This window comes from Sinocyclocheilus rhinocerous, unplaced genomic scaffold, assembly GCF_001515625.1.
Source record: "Sinocyclocheilus rhinocerous isolate Xijiao unplaced genomic scaffold, SAMN03320098_v1.1 scaffold2938, whole genome shotgun sequence".
Lineage (NCBI taxonomy): Eukaryota > Metazoa > Chordata > Actinopteri > Cypriniformes > Cyprinidae > Sinocyclocheilus > Sinocyclocheilus rhinocerous.
This window is the reverse complement of record NW_015638564.1, coordinates 176,820-188,846: the sequence shown is the minus strand read 5'-3', so window position 1 is coordinate 188,846 and position 12,027 is coordinate 176,820. Positions and strand designations below refer to the sequence as shown.

Below are 12,027 nucleotides of genomic sequence, written 5' to 3'. Positions count from 1 at the left end.
AGAGCAGTGGGTTCCCAGGACCGGAGTTAACATCCACTGATGTAAACAAAACTACGGCTGTGTTCAGATCGATACTGCTATACTTATCATTTCTGAAGTTTGCAGCATGTGAATTGTGAAATGTGTAGAGAAATGTGAAATATGTAGAGGACATTGTATATAGAATGAAGAACACTGCACTCTAAAAAATGCTGGGTTAAATACAACCCAGTGCTGGGTAAAATAGGGACAAACCCAGCAATTGGGTTGTTTTGACCCAGCGGTTGGGTTACTACCCAGAAGGTTGGGTTAAACATTTAAACCAACCGCTGGGTCAAAACAGCCCAATTGCTGGGTTTGTCCCTATTTTACCCAGCACTGGGTTGTATTTAACCCAGCATTTTTTAGAGTGTGCATTGAAGAGGCCTACTGTATCCTATAATGTAAACTACTTGAGTGGACATTCTATTTCCAATTCAGAATGAGGTAATCGTATGCATTTGAAAACATATAACCCAAGTAATCTTGACATGTGATAGTAATGACAATATTGAATATATAAAAATGAAATGTATTTAATTTATTAATAAATAACATCCATTTTGATAATAGAAAAAAACATACAGGTTTAGAGTAACATGAAAATGAATTTGCATTCTTGTTTTCTATTTTCTTAGAAAGATATATATAATAAAATATATGTTATTAATTTGTATAGAAAGAAAGCTTTAAAAATCTGAGGGACAAGATTAAAATAGACAAATTGTTGCAGATTTAACCTTTTATGCACAATTAAAGAAAGAAAAAGAAATTGCATCTATGATGATCCACCTTTTAAAATGGAATTGAATGAAATTTGCATTTCAAAAGTTCCTCTAATTGAAGAATCGGTAACACTTTATTTCGATAGTCCACTTTAGACATTCTATTAACAGCAAGTAACTTTGCAACTACATGTCAACTAGCAGTTAGTAGAGTATTAGTAGACTGTCTGCTTAATATCTTCTAACACTTTATTTGTCAACTTATTCTACTAACCCTAAACCTACCCTAACAGTCTACTCTGAGAGTTAGTAGACATGTAGTTGCAAATTAATGAGAATTAGTTGACATGTAGTTGACATGTAGTAACAAAGTTACGTATAGTTAGTAGAATGTCTAAAGTGGACTATCGAAATAAAGTGTAAACGAAGAATCACCCTTAAACATAAAATGAGATTAAAATGCTGTTTATTTAGGTGATAATAATAACAGAATGTAACAATGCAGTGAATAATAATGCAAATACTGTGGAGACATCTGTCATCACTTCATATTTAGCGGACTAAATTTTAGTTCAACAACAGAGTAATGCAATACTGTTCTGCAGCTTTGCTAGTGTTTAGAATGAATAGGCACAGAGCTATTTTGAGGGCTCTTTTGCCATGAAATATTGTACAATATGTTATGTTTCTGATTTCAGACTTGCAGATGTAATGAGCCAGAGGACAATGTGGGATGTGAATTTGAAGTCGGTAGTCAAACCAAAAAGTAACTTAAACATTTTTAAAGGCCTGAAGATATAATAAAAGTCATGGGTTCAAGCATTTGAAGAAATGAAAATCTGTACTCAACAAAGAATAACATATTCATCATCCACATTACATACAAAAATCCCTATCAATACCTTCAAAAAAGCAGATTACGACAACAAAATGGTTCTGGCACTCTCCTTTCCTTTTTCTTTCATGCAGTGCTTCTATTTCTCATCCACAACATTTATTACATTTTCATTGTGATCTATCTCTTGTTCTGTCTTCCTTTCAGATTCTGATCCCTTTTTTGTCTCCTCAGTTTGTTTAATCTCATCCCTCTCTCAATCTCCATTACCTCCAGAAACCCCTTGATCATCTTATTTGTTCTTGTCCTTCTCCATGCTCTCTTTTTCCCTCCTCTCTTTCTCTATCTTTGAGAGGTGATGACAGAGAGCCTGTACATAGGTAAAAACACACAGAGGATCTGGGTTGTTGCCCATTAGTAACATATCAGACACTCCCAAAAGGGGGCAGCAGTCAGCAAGAGATCTGAAATTGAAAGAGAGTTTGTTTGTTTCATATTAACTGCAGACTCTCAGATGTTTGACAGCTACATATGAAACCAAAAATGCACAAACATACTCTTCTTCACACACCACATCTTTTTGCCATAATGTAATACTGCTCACATATTTACATATTTACACACACACACACATTCAAACGTTAACATACTCTGTACAGAAGGCCAGAGTGAAATTATTCTCCCGTTCACTTGCTTTGAGGAAGGAGAAGTCAAAAGTAGAGGGAAAGAAGCGATGAACAAGTGCACAGAAAGCCAGGCCATCACTCCAAGAAAAAGAGAAGTTTTGTTGGTGAGCACATACTCTCAAATATACCTAAAAATACCATTGTAAAATTCTATATGGCATCCACCCTGACTAAGGTATATAGATTTCGTAGTTCTCCAATATAACATTCTTATTAGAACCTGTTTATAAAAGTGAGTGTTTATAAAATGTGTGTTTCTTAGGAATTTTTCTGTGTTTAGTTCCTGCACCACTGGAGAATTCTGTTTAATTGATGCTCCACCAGCCATACCAATAGATGTCCGTTGAACTTTAAAGTTTCTGACACATGGAGTCCTACAACAAACCAACATATATTTACACACATCAGACTACAAATCCTACAGCAACAGCAGAGAGATACTATTGAACAAATGGACCTATTTAATAAACAGAATTCATTGCTGATGATGGCAGTATTTTTTTTTTACATTAAAGAATATAGCAATTGTGTGGGTGATCAAAACATTAAAGCACGTGGTATTGTGATCAAACGTCAAAGCACGTGGTATTGTGACAGTGATCTATATGATTATGAGGTTTATTACAATGATAAAGAAATATATCATCATTAGTAGGGTGTTGATAAGATGACTTACTGGTCCTTCTGAAACTTGGCCATGGCATCTCTTCTGGTCGAGGGTCGAGCAGATGACTTGGTGGGGGCTCTAAGAGCAAAGGTTGGAGCTGTTCCACTTATTCTTCCCAGAATTTCTGACTTGTTCTTGATATCATCTTTAGTCTCTTTTTTCTCTTTTATTTCTCTTTCATTTTGTTGATTTTTAGTTTTGGCTTCAGTTTCTTTTGTTCTCTTTTCCTCTTATTTGTGCTTTACCTCAGGTTTTCCCTCTTTGTTGCAGGAATCATTCTCTTTCCTGTGAAGGTCATTGTTACTCTTCTTTTCTTCTTCTTCTACCACACTTTTTTATTTTTGTTTACTCCTTTCTCTTTTTCTTGTTCTCCAGGTTTATGTTCTTTGATATCCTTCTCTTGTTCTTCTTTCTCTTCCATGATGTTGGTATTCTCTGTGACTCCGCCCTCTTGCTCACATGCCTCGATGTCACTGGCTTCAGCTTTTGTGTTCTGTTGGTTTTCTTTGTTGTTCTCATTAGCTCCACCCTCTGTAGTATCAGTCCCACCTCCTGGCTCTGACTCTGCAACACATTTTGTCTCCGGGGGATTCACATGTTTGGCATCCTGCAAAGGGCCCATTCCAAACACAAAATGACACCAAAGTACAAAATTGATTGAATTTATGTTTTATATCGGGGATATAATTATATATGTATATATATATATATATATATATATAAAATTAGTTAGTAAGCGGTTTGTAAGTGGTTAGCCTACTAGCTTAACATATAGGGAGTCGCATGCACTTATGCATTGTTCTATTCCATTTTGTAGTAGTGTGTTCACACAGAAAATTCCAAAAAGAAAAAGTACACTTCAGATTCTCATATGATGCGCTTAATTAACAAAGTGTGGAATGTCGGACAATTCGTGCACTCGGCTAACATAGCACTTTCTAGTGAAAAAGACATTGATTGTGGAATGGATTCCAGAATTTTTCAGATTTTTCATTTCAAGGCCATGTGACCTGACCACCTGTTGACTGCTTCTTTGTAATCTCCAGGGCCTCCTCTACGATATGACATATTGTTTTGGCCTTTCGGGTAAATGGTCAGCTCATGAAAAATCATCAAAGTTGCAAAAATCTCTTGCAATACCAGCATCTACCTGGGCGCTCTCGCTCCATGGATAAAATTTGGAACTTGGACATACATTTGGGAAATTATCCCTAGAAAACGAGCTTCTTTGAATGCAGTAGAACATAGAGCTGCTCAGACTGGTCTTGGGATCTTCATCCGTGAAGATGATAGAGAGGAAATGTAAAAGTCTGACAGTCTGGCAGGTGATTTTTCAGGGAAGAAGTGCACATCACATCAAAAGTTAGAACAGGCTTTTTGGGAGCCAGACACCAATGGTGGAATTACAATTGTATGTAGCTACACTGCTGGCAAAGCGTTTCTTCAGGAACAAGTGTTTATCACAGAAACATAAAAGTTGAAACAGACTTTTTGGAAGTAAGAAGTTAGAAGTTCGAAGTTATTTTATATATATATATATATTTTTTTTTTTTTTTTTGCAAAAATCTCTAAATCCACCTCTTTAGACAAGACATTGTAAACAGCTGCAAAACTGTAAACATTGCATTTAACTTGATTTAAATGTCTCTCTAAACATTTATACACATCACCACTACACATATTTTCTCTTATTTTCACTTTCTTTCCAAAACTGTAATTACTACAGGTATTTTTTCCAACCTGCAGATGGCCGTTTTCTGTCCCTAGCACCTAGATCAATATTCAGAAACAACTTATATTTCATTTAGATCATAATTAAAGTGTTTTTTAATAAAAATGCAAGGTAACACTTTATAATAACGTTCAGTTGTAAGTCATTTATAAGTGATTAGTTAATGATGAACTAATCATTTACAAAACATTCATAAGCGATTAATAAGGGATATGCTAACAATTTGTGTATGTTTTGTTAATTCATTTACAAGTCATTTACAAGTAATTAGTTAATGAACTAATCATTTACAAAACATGACTATGCATTCATAAATTATTAATAAGTGATATGTTAATATTTTTAATCTATGTTTTGTAGCTTAAGTTAAAAATAATTTACAAGTGATTAGATGATGATGAACTAATCATTTACAAAACATGACTATACATTCACAAATGATTAAGTAATATGCTAACGATTTACAAATCTGTTGTGTTATCTTAAAAAAATAGCACCATGACATAATCAAACAGATCCTTAGTAAATGCTTAATAGTTACTAGTTAAGTTACTAGTTAATATATTATTAATCACTTATAAATCATTGAAATGTCAACATTGTAGTATCTCAATAAACATTTGTTAATCATGAACAAATGATGATTAAGTTACGTTATCATATATGGCGAATAACTGTAAATGGCTTAACATCATATTATATGCAGTTTTATTGTAAAATGCTCTCAAATGTATGTTTTTTTGCAAGTAAAAACTATGAATTACCATTGAATTCATGGTGGAAAATAATAAAAAGACATTCCCAGAAGTCCCTGCATGACACATCACATATGATTATATTTTATAAAATAAATTTTGTTTCTGGACAGGCCACTTATGAGGAACTTTGATTCATCATTTAGTTTTCAATTTGACCATTTGTATTATCATGCTGGTAATTGTAATTACATTTTAAGGTAAAAAGCATATTTTGTTATTCATTCAAGTAGATTTGTATATTAACATTATATCACTTAAAGCTGCAGTAACTTTTTTTGGTTAAAAATGATCCGAAATCAATATTTGAGCAAGTAGCCAGCCAGTGTTCGAAACTATCGCCTTACTTTAGCCCGATTCACAACGGTCATTTTATAATAATGTTTTCTAATTTAAGTGGTACGGGTGGGTTTTCACGGGAAATCCGAGCATGGCGCTGCGTCATTACGTCACGTCTGTAAACATAAAGAAGTTGTCCCGGCTACTAGGCTATCGCATGTGAGGATCCTGCAGGTGGCTGATTGTTTATAGCCTTTTCTCACAGCAGCTGGAATAATTAAATGTATCATTTTGATGGCGGATTTTAATCCAGAAAGGATTCTGTGTTTATGAAACACATGTGAATGAAATTAAATTATATTCCAGTTTTAAATGTGCTTCTGATTACAGATAGCCTGGGATTACAAAGATTTGTATTTTAAAGAAAACCAGTTCGAAGGGAGCATAATTTGCTTTTTGGGTTAAAAGAATTTCTTAATATGAAATTCGAGTGGTATGACAATTAGAGATTAGACTGTACAGAAATTGAAATCTACACGCTAATACACACTATAGGCCTACTCATAGTCGCCAATGCTGATGTTGTTAACATTAATCATTTGAGAATAAAGTATAACAATAATAATAATTTGCACAGTTTGATGTAATATGAGCTAATTTAGATAAAATCACCATTGGTAGCGTAATTTATTGTAATGCTTTTTTCCTCAGTTGGTCAGAACAAACGTGGCAGACTTGTTACTTGTTCAGATGACAATATCTGGTGAAAATGCTTATTTGAGTCATATATTCCAAGACATAGGCTAGAATCTGTGAGTCAAGACGTAGGCTAGAATCTGTGATTGCGAAGTACAGTAAATATCCACACCGGTGCGGTGACTGACTGCCACAAAACATTAGATTCATCCACACTGGAGCCAAGCTGCCGCACAACCCACACAAGGAAGATAATTCCGCACACAGATGCAATTGCAGGTTTTCAAACAGAGATGGCGACAAAGAGGCAAAACTTACGGACTGCAGCTTTAATGATATATACGATTATAAGTTCAGTTTAATCAATATGTGATCACATAATACCTGAGACTGTCACGGTCAGGGTGTTGAGAGATCGGTAACATTGACATTGACATTGACATTGACATGGACATTGACATTGGCAATAACCGACCAACTAGACTACAAGAGGCAGGAACTAATATAGGGCAGATAACGAGGGGCAGACAGGTGAGCACAATGTGGTGATTAACTAATAATGACAACAGGAACAACCAAATAAGGACACAGAGGGAGAAACCACAATCTACAGTCCACAGGGGTGTGACAGAGACATTGTCACCACATTTTTTGCTATGAATTTCTGGCAACCGTAGCTGCCATTAATTTTCTGTAAATTGAAGGATGTAAGGATATTTTTTTACAGTGCATTTACTAGTGATTTTACGGTCACTTCCCATTTAAGTGCTTTATCAGACTAAGCTGCAATGTGCATGAAACGAAGGTCAAGATAGCCACATTATTGTCCTGAATTTTCCCTGCTATTGTGATTAAGCATTACGTGTTCCTTCCCCTTTTTTCTTTTACTAGTACTTCATTGTGAAATATATATCATGGGAAATGTATCAACACTATGAATGTATGTGTTTTTGTCAGAGCGTAGCTTCAAGAGCTGTTTGCTTCCCTGGTTCTTCTTGTGGCATCTGCTGTGGCTTTCAGTGATGCAGTTGAGACACTACTTGTTCATCGGGACTTTAAACCCAATGCTAAATCATCTGGCTACTGGAGACCCAGGCCTTGGTATACACACACATACTGTATTATCCTCATGGCTGGCTATTTATGTGCAGGTGAAGCCATGCCTTTGAGCTCTATGAATAGATATAGACATGCAAACAGGAATTTGAATAGATATAGACGGTGTCATGTGTGTATCATGAGTTTGAATTCTGTTTTTGTCATTTTCTTGGATGTAAACAGTCATGTTGTTTTTGCTTACAGTCAGTAGATATACAAATGCGTTTGCATTCACTCAGCTGTGTGGGATCCTGTGTGCCCCCTGGAATGGCCTCATCATGGACCGTCACAAAGGAAAGCAGCGAGAACCAGGTCAACACATAAATGCACACATTTCCTTAGGGTCATATCCAGAGAAATTGAATTTTCTTTGGGGTTTTTTTGTGTGTTTTTTTAAAGTATTCAGTATTCGGTGTATGAAAACATTAGGTAACTCACTCCCTAGTCCAAAAAGTCAATTTATTAAATTAAATAACATTTAGATGTAAATGGTCCTCCTCCTGACATAAATGTAGAACACTGGGCTGTTACCTGAATCACCTTTATGAGATTGTCCGGGTCATAGTCAAGCACGGCATTAGCATCATCATCTTTTTCATCATCATCATCATCATTTATTTTTTTTTGGTTAGGTGCAGACTTATCTGCAGTTTGTGTGGTTTGTAAAAAAAATACTGAATAGCAAACAGTATATACTCTAGGCTGTTATCTGCCAAAATGCAGATTCGTAACACAACTTCTTACGCAAATCAGATTGGGGGAGGCATTAGTTTTAATAATTTATATACAAATGTATTAAATAACTACATTATATCAATATTTACTATTGAGTTTAAAATAACAGAGAGATTTTACAGAATTTGAATCAGTATTTAATTAATATCGTTTATCATATATACCATATAAATAAAGTAATTGTTTTAGTTGAATAACATAAAATCCAATTATTTTTAAAGAATTTAGTTTAAAAAAATGTCAAATTAAAAAATGTCCAAAAAAATCACACATTCCTCACAGTGTTAATTAGATTGTAAAATACTGTGCTATACAGGACAAAGTGAACAAGAAGCAGACTTAAAGGCAGCCATATTGTCTCTGTCGCTGACAGCGCTGCAGTGTGTGCTGTTTTCAGTGAGTGCCCTTACCAAAAAGTAGTATACTTCAAGTTTATTTTAGTAAGTATACTTAAGTAAAGTTCAAGTATATTTTTCGTAAGGGTGCCGCCACCCCCTTCCTTCCTCTGCAGTACCTCACCTTCATCCTCCAAGTCCTCAACAGATCCTTCCTCTACGGAGGAAACGCTGCCTTCATCAGTGTGGCGTGAGTCATCATAGGCCCATAAGAACATTAAAGGGACAGTCCACCCAAATATAAAAACAACCTGTACAAACCTGTATGACTTTCTTTTGTTGGTAAAACTCAAAAGGAAATATTTAAAATATATATATATATATATATATATATATACTGGCTGCAGTTTTAAGAAAGAAAGAAAAAAAATCATATTTTGAAATTACATTAGGGTAAATAACAACAGTTAATTTGAGATGTATATTACCTTTGTGAAAAAGAAGTACACTTTAGCATACTTTTTAAAAATGTTTATAGGAAAATAATATACCTTAAAATAATATACTCCAGTGTGAACTGAACTTAATGTGTTCGGACACTTAATTGCATGTTATTTACAATTAAATAAAAATTTATTCTAGCTTAAACTTATATTAAATGCAGTTATTTGAACTTAAGAGTGCTTTTTGACACAATTAAGTAAGACTTTAAGTATATATACTTTAAGTATGTTATTTCTTAATTACTTCTATTGTTATGGTATGTGGTTAAAGTGAACTGTCAAATGTAATAAGCATTTTATGGAAATCTAAAAATATACTTTAATGTAATTTAATAAACCTTTATGTCACATTTAAATATATTTGTGTCACATTTAAATATATTTGTAATTGCACATTAGTAACAATGAAGTTGCAATTTAATTTAATTTAAAATATATTAACTTTAACTGCAGTATCAAATAACACTACAGTTAAATTATAATCAAGTACTTTACATGTGTATTATTAGTATGTTAGTCAACACATCAAAATCAGTGTACTTTAATGCATGACAAAAGGTTAAATAAAATGATTTAAAATGTACTCTAAAGTAAAACATTTAATTGGACATAATTTAATTTGCATTTAAGTGTGTTAAGATCCAGTCATGACTAGCCTCTGTAAGTACACTTATGTGGCCTTTTATTTAATTAATACTAGATTATCTGCAAGTACAGATTTTTAAAATTATACTTTTAAGATTTGAGGTACACTACATTCAAGACAACTGCAATACAATTGAATACAAGTGCACACTTCTTTTTCACAAAGGTATGCATCCATAAGTAAAATAAAATAGTTTTGGGTATAAGTAGTTTATGTGTAATTGTGAATGTGTTAAAGGTTTTTTTTATGTTTTCAGGTTTCCATCCGTACACTTTGGAAAGCTATTTGGAACTGTGATGGCTCTCTCAGCCGTGGTCTCGCTGATCCAGTATCCCTGCTTCACCCTCATTAAAGAACCACTGGGTGGAGAGACCCTCTTTATGTAAGCTTCTAAATGCCTAAAGTAAAAGCACTACATACAGCAGTGAGTAATGAACACACACACACACACACACATGCACACACACACACACACGGAGCAATGGGCAGCCATTTTTGCTGCGGTGTCTGGAGAGCAGTTGGGGGTTCGGTGCCTTGCTCAAGGGCACCTTAGTCATGGTATTGAGGGTACATTCACTCCCCCCACCTACAATCCCTGCCGGTACAGAGATTTGAACACACGACCTTTGGGTTACAAATCTGACTCTCTAACCATTAGGCCATGACAGCCCCCCTGGTAAGTGTGTCTTACCCACATGCACATGCACTTTGTGATAAGGTGAAGTTACATTAGCAAAATTTCACTGGCAAAAAAATAAATGTCCATTGTCTCTTGTCAATAGTGTAGCGATGTATGAAGCACAGCTCACACAGAAGTCACTTTCAAACCATGGGCAAACAAATGCAACAAATCCAACTTCAACCCATGCACTGGGAAATCTTTTGCTCTCATGTGAAATTACTTATTATATGGATTCCTGTTAAAATGACAGGATTTTTCCTGTGAAAATTCACAGAACAACAGAAAATGTGACCACACCTTTAGATTAAAATAAATATATATGTGAGCAAATGATCCAACTGCAACCTTCCAGTGGAGATTATGTGTGTGATTATTGCAGATATGTGGACAAAAACATTTATTATGGTTTATTGGTTGGTTTATTTTATTTCTAAGTCTTTCCTTGGAACTTTTTTCTGCAACATTAGCCTGTTCAAGTCTGACAAACATCTCCCATCTTTCCATTTCTTAGGAACAAAAAGGTTGGAGTCAGCTTCAAAATAAGATACAGCTGTTTATCTTTCGAAATCCTCTAGTCCTAAATCATGAAAGGCATTTGTTTGGCAGAGATAGATTCAGCATATTTGTCATTTTTTCTGAGAAGTTCTGTTGTGTTGTTCACACACCCATCAAGAAAAAAAAAAACACAAGAACTGTTTATTTAAAGAATTTCTAACATTTAAAAAAAAGTCCCTGTTTTAAATCAATGAAACAAAGTGTTGATTGAACTGTAACAATTGATTTCTCTAGGTGAACATCGGTCTGACTGTTCTGAGTCTCCTGGCCTTCATCAACCCTCTTTGTGTTTACCTGCACTGTAGGCGTCAAGAAGCCCAGCGAGCCAGTTCCAACAAAAGTGCCTCTTCATAAGCCCTCTAGGCAAAGGGAATATCAACCTGACCCAGGGGCGGATTGGCCATCTGGCAATTCTAGCAAATGCCAGAGGGGCCGGACCATTTTGTTTAATGTGGGCCGGTCAGATTTTTTCTAAATATATATAAATAAAATTGTTTTTACGGGCCAACAGCGCATAGGACAGGTTTTTATCGCTTGCACGATTTCTCTATGGTTATAATAATAATAATGTTAATAATAAATAAATGTTAAGCATTTGGCCCAGTCGGCAACGGCCGGCCGCCTGGTCCCGAGATGGGCCGACCGAACCGTTCAGTCAAAATCAAGCACATCATCAGAGAGATTGCAACACAAGCTAATTTTCAGTAAAAGCTAGATAATGGACCGTAAAAAAGGAAAGGCGGTGTAGCATTTTTTATCACTGATTATAACGAGTTCTATAGTATTTTGTGTTGCATCCTGAGCCGCCCACGCTCTCTCTTGTCTTTAGGCTGCCCGCCTATCATAATTTTCTCGCCTGCTCCCCTTTCCACGGCGGCCCGCTACGGATTTTTCTCAGTTGTTTGCCAGTATGTCGCTCTCGAAATTGGCTGCTTATCCTGGGGATAGTTATCACGGGCCTGCTCGGCCGTGTTTGGCACGCTTATCGCCTCTAAGGATCTTCTCCTGTTCTGTGTGGTCTGCCTGGGCCTCAAACATGCAGAGGAAGCCTTGGAGAACCGCGGAAATCGCAGTCATTGC

General features: G+C 35.3%; 1 pseudogene; it reads right to left on the bottom strand.

Annotated features, from left to right (window-relative positions):
• Nucleotides 1–1,870: 1,870 nt before the first annotated feature.
• LOC107749707 (myb-like protein X) lies at nt 1,871–3,553 on the bottom strand (annotated as a pseudogene).
• Nucleotides 3,554–12,027: the final 8,474 nt, after the last annotated feature.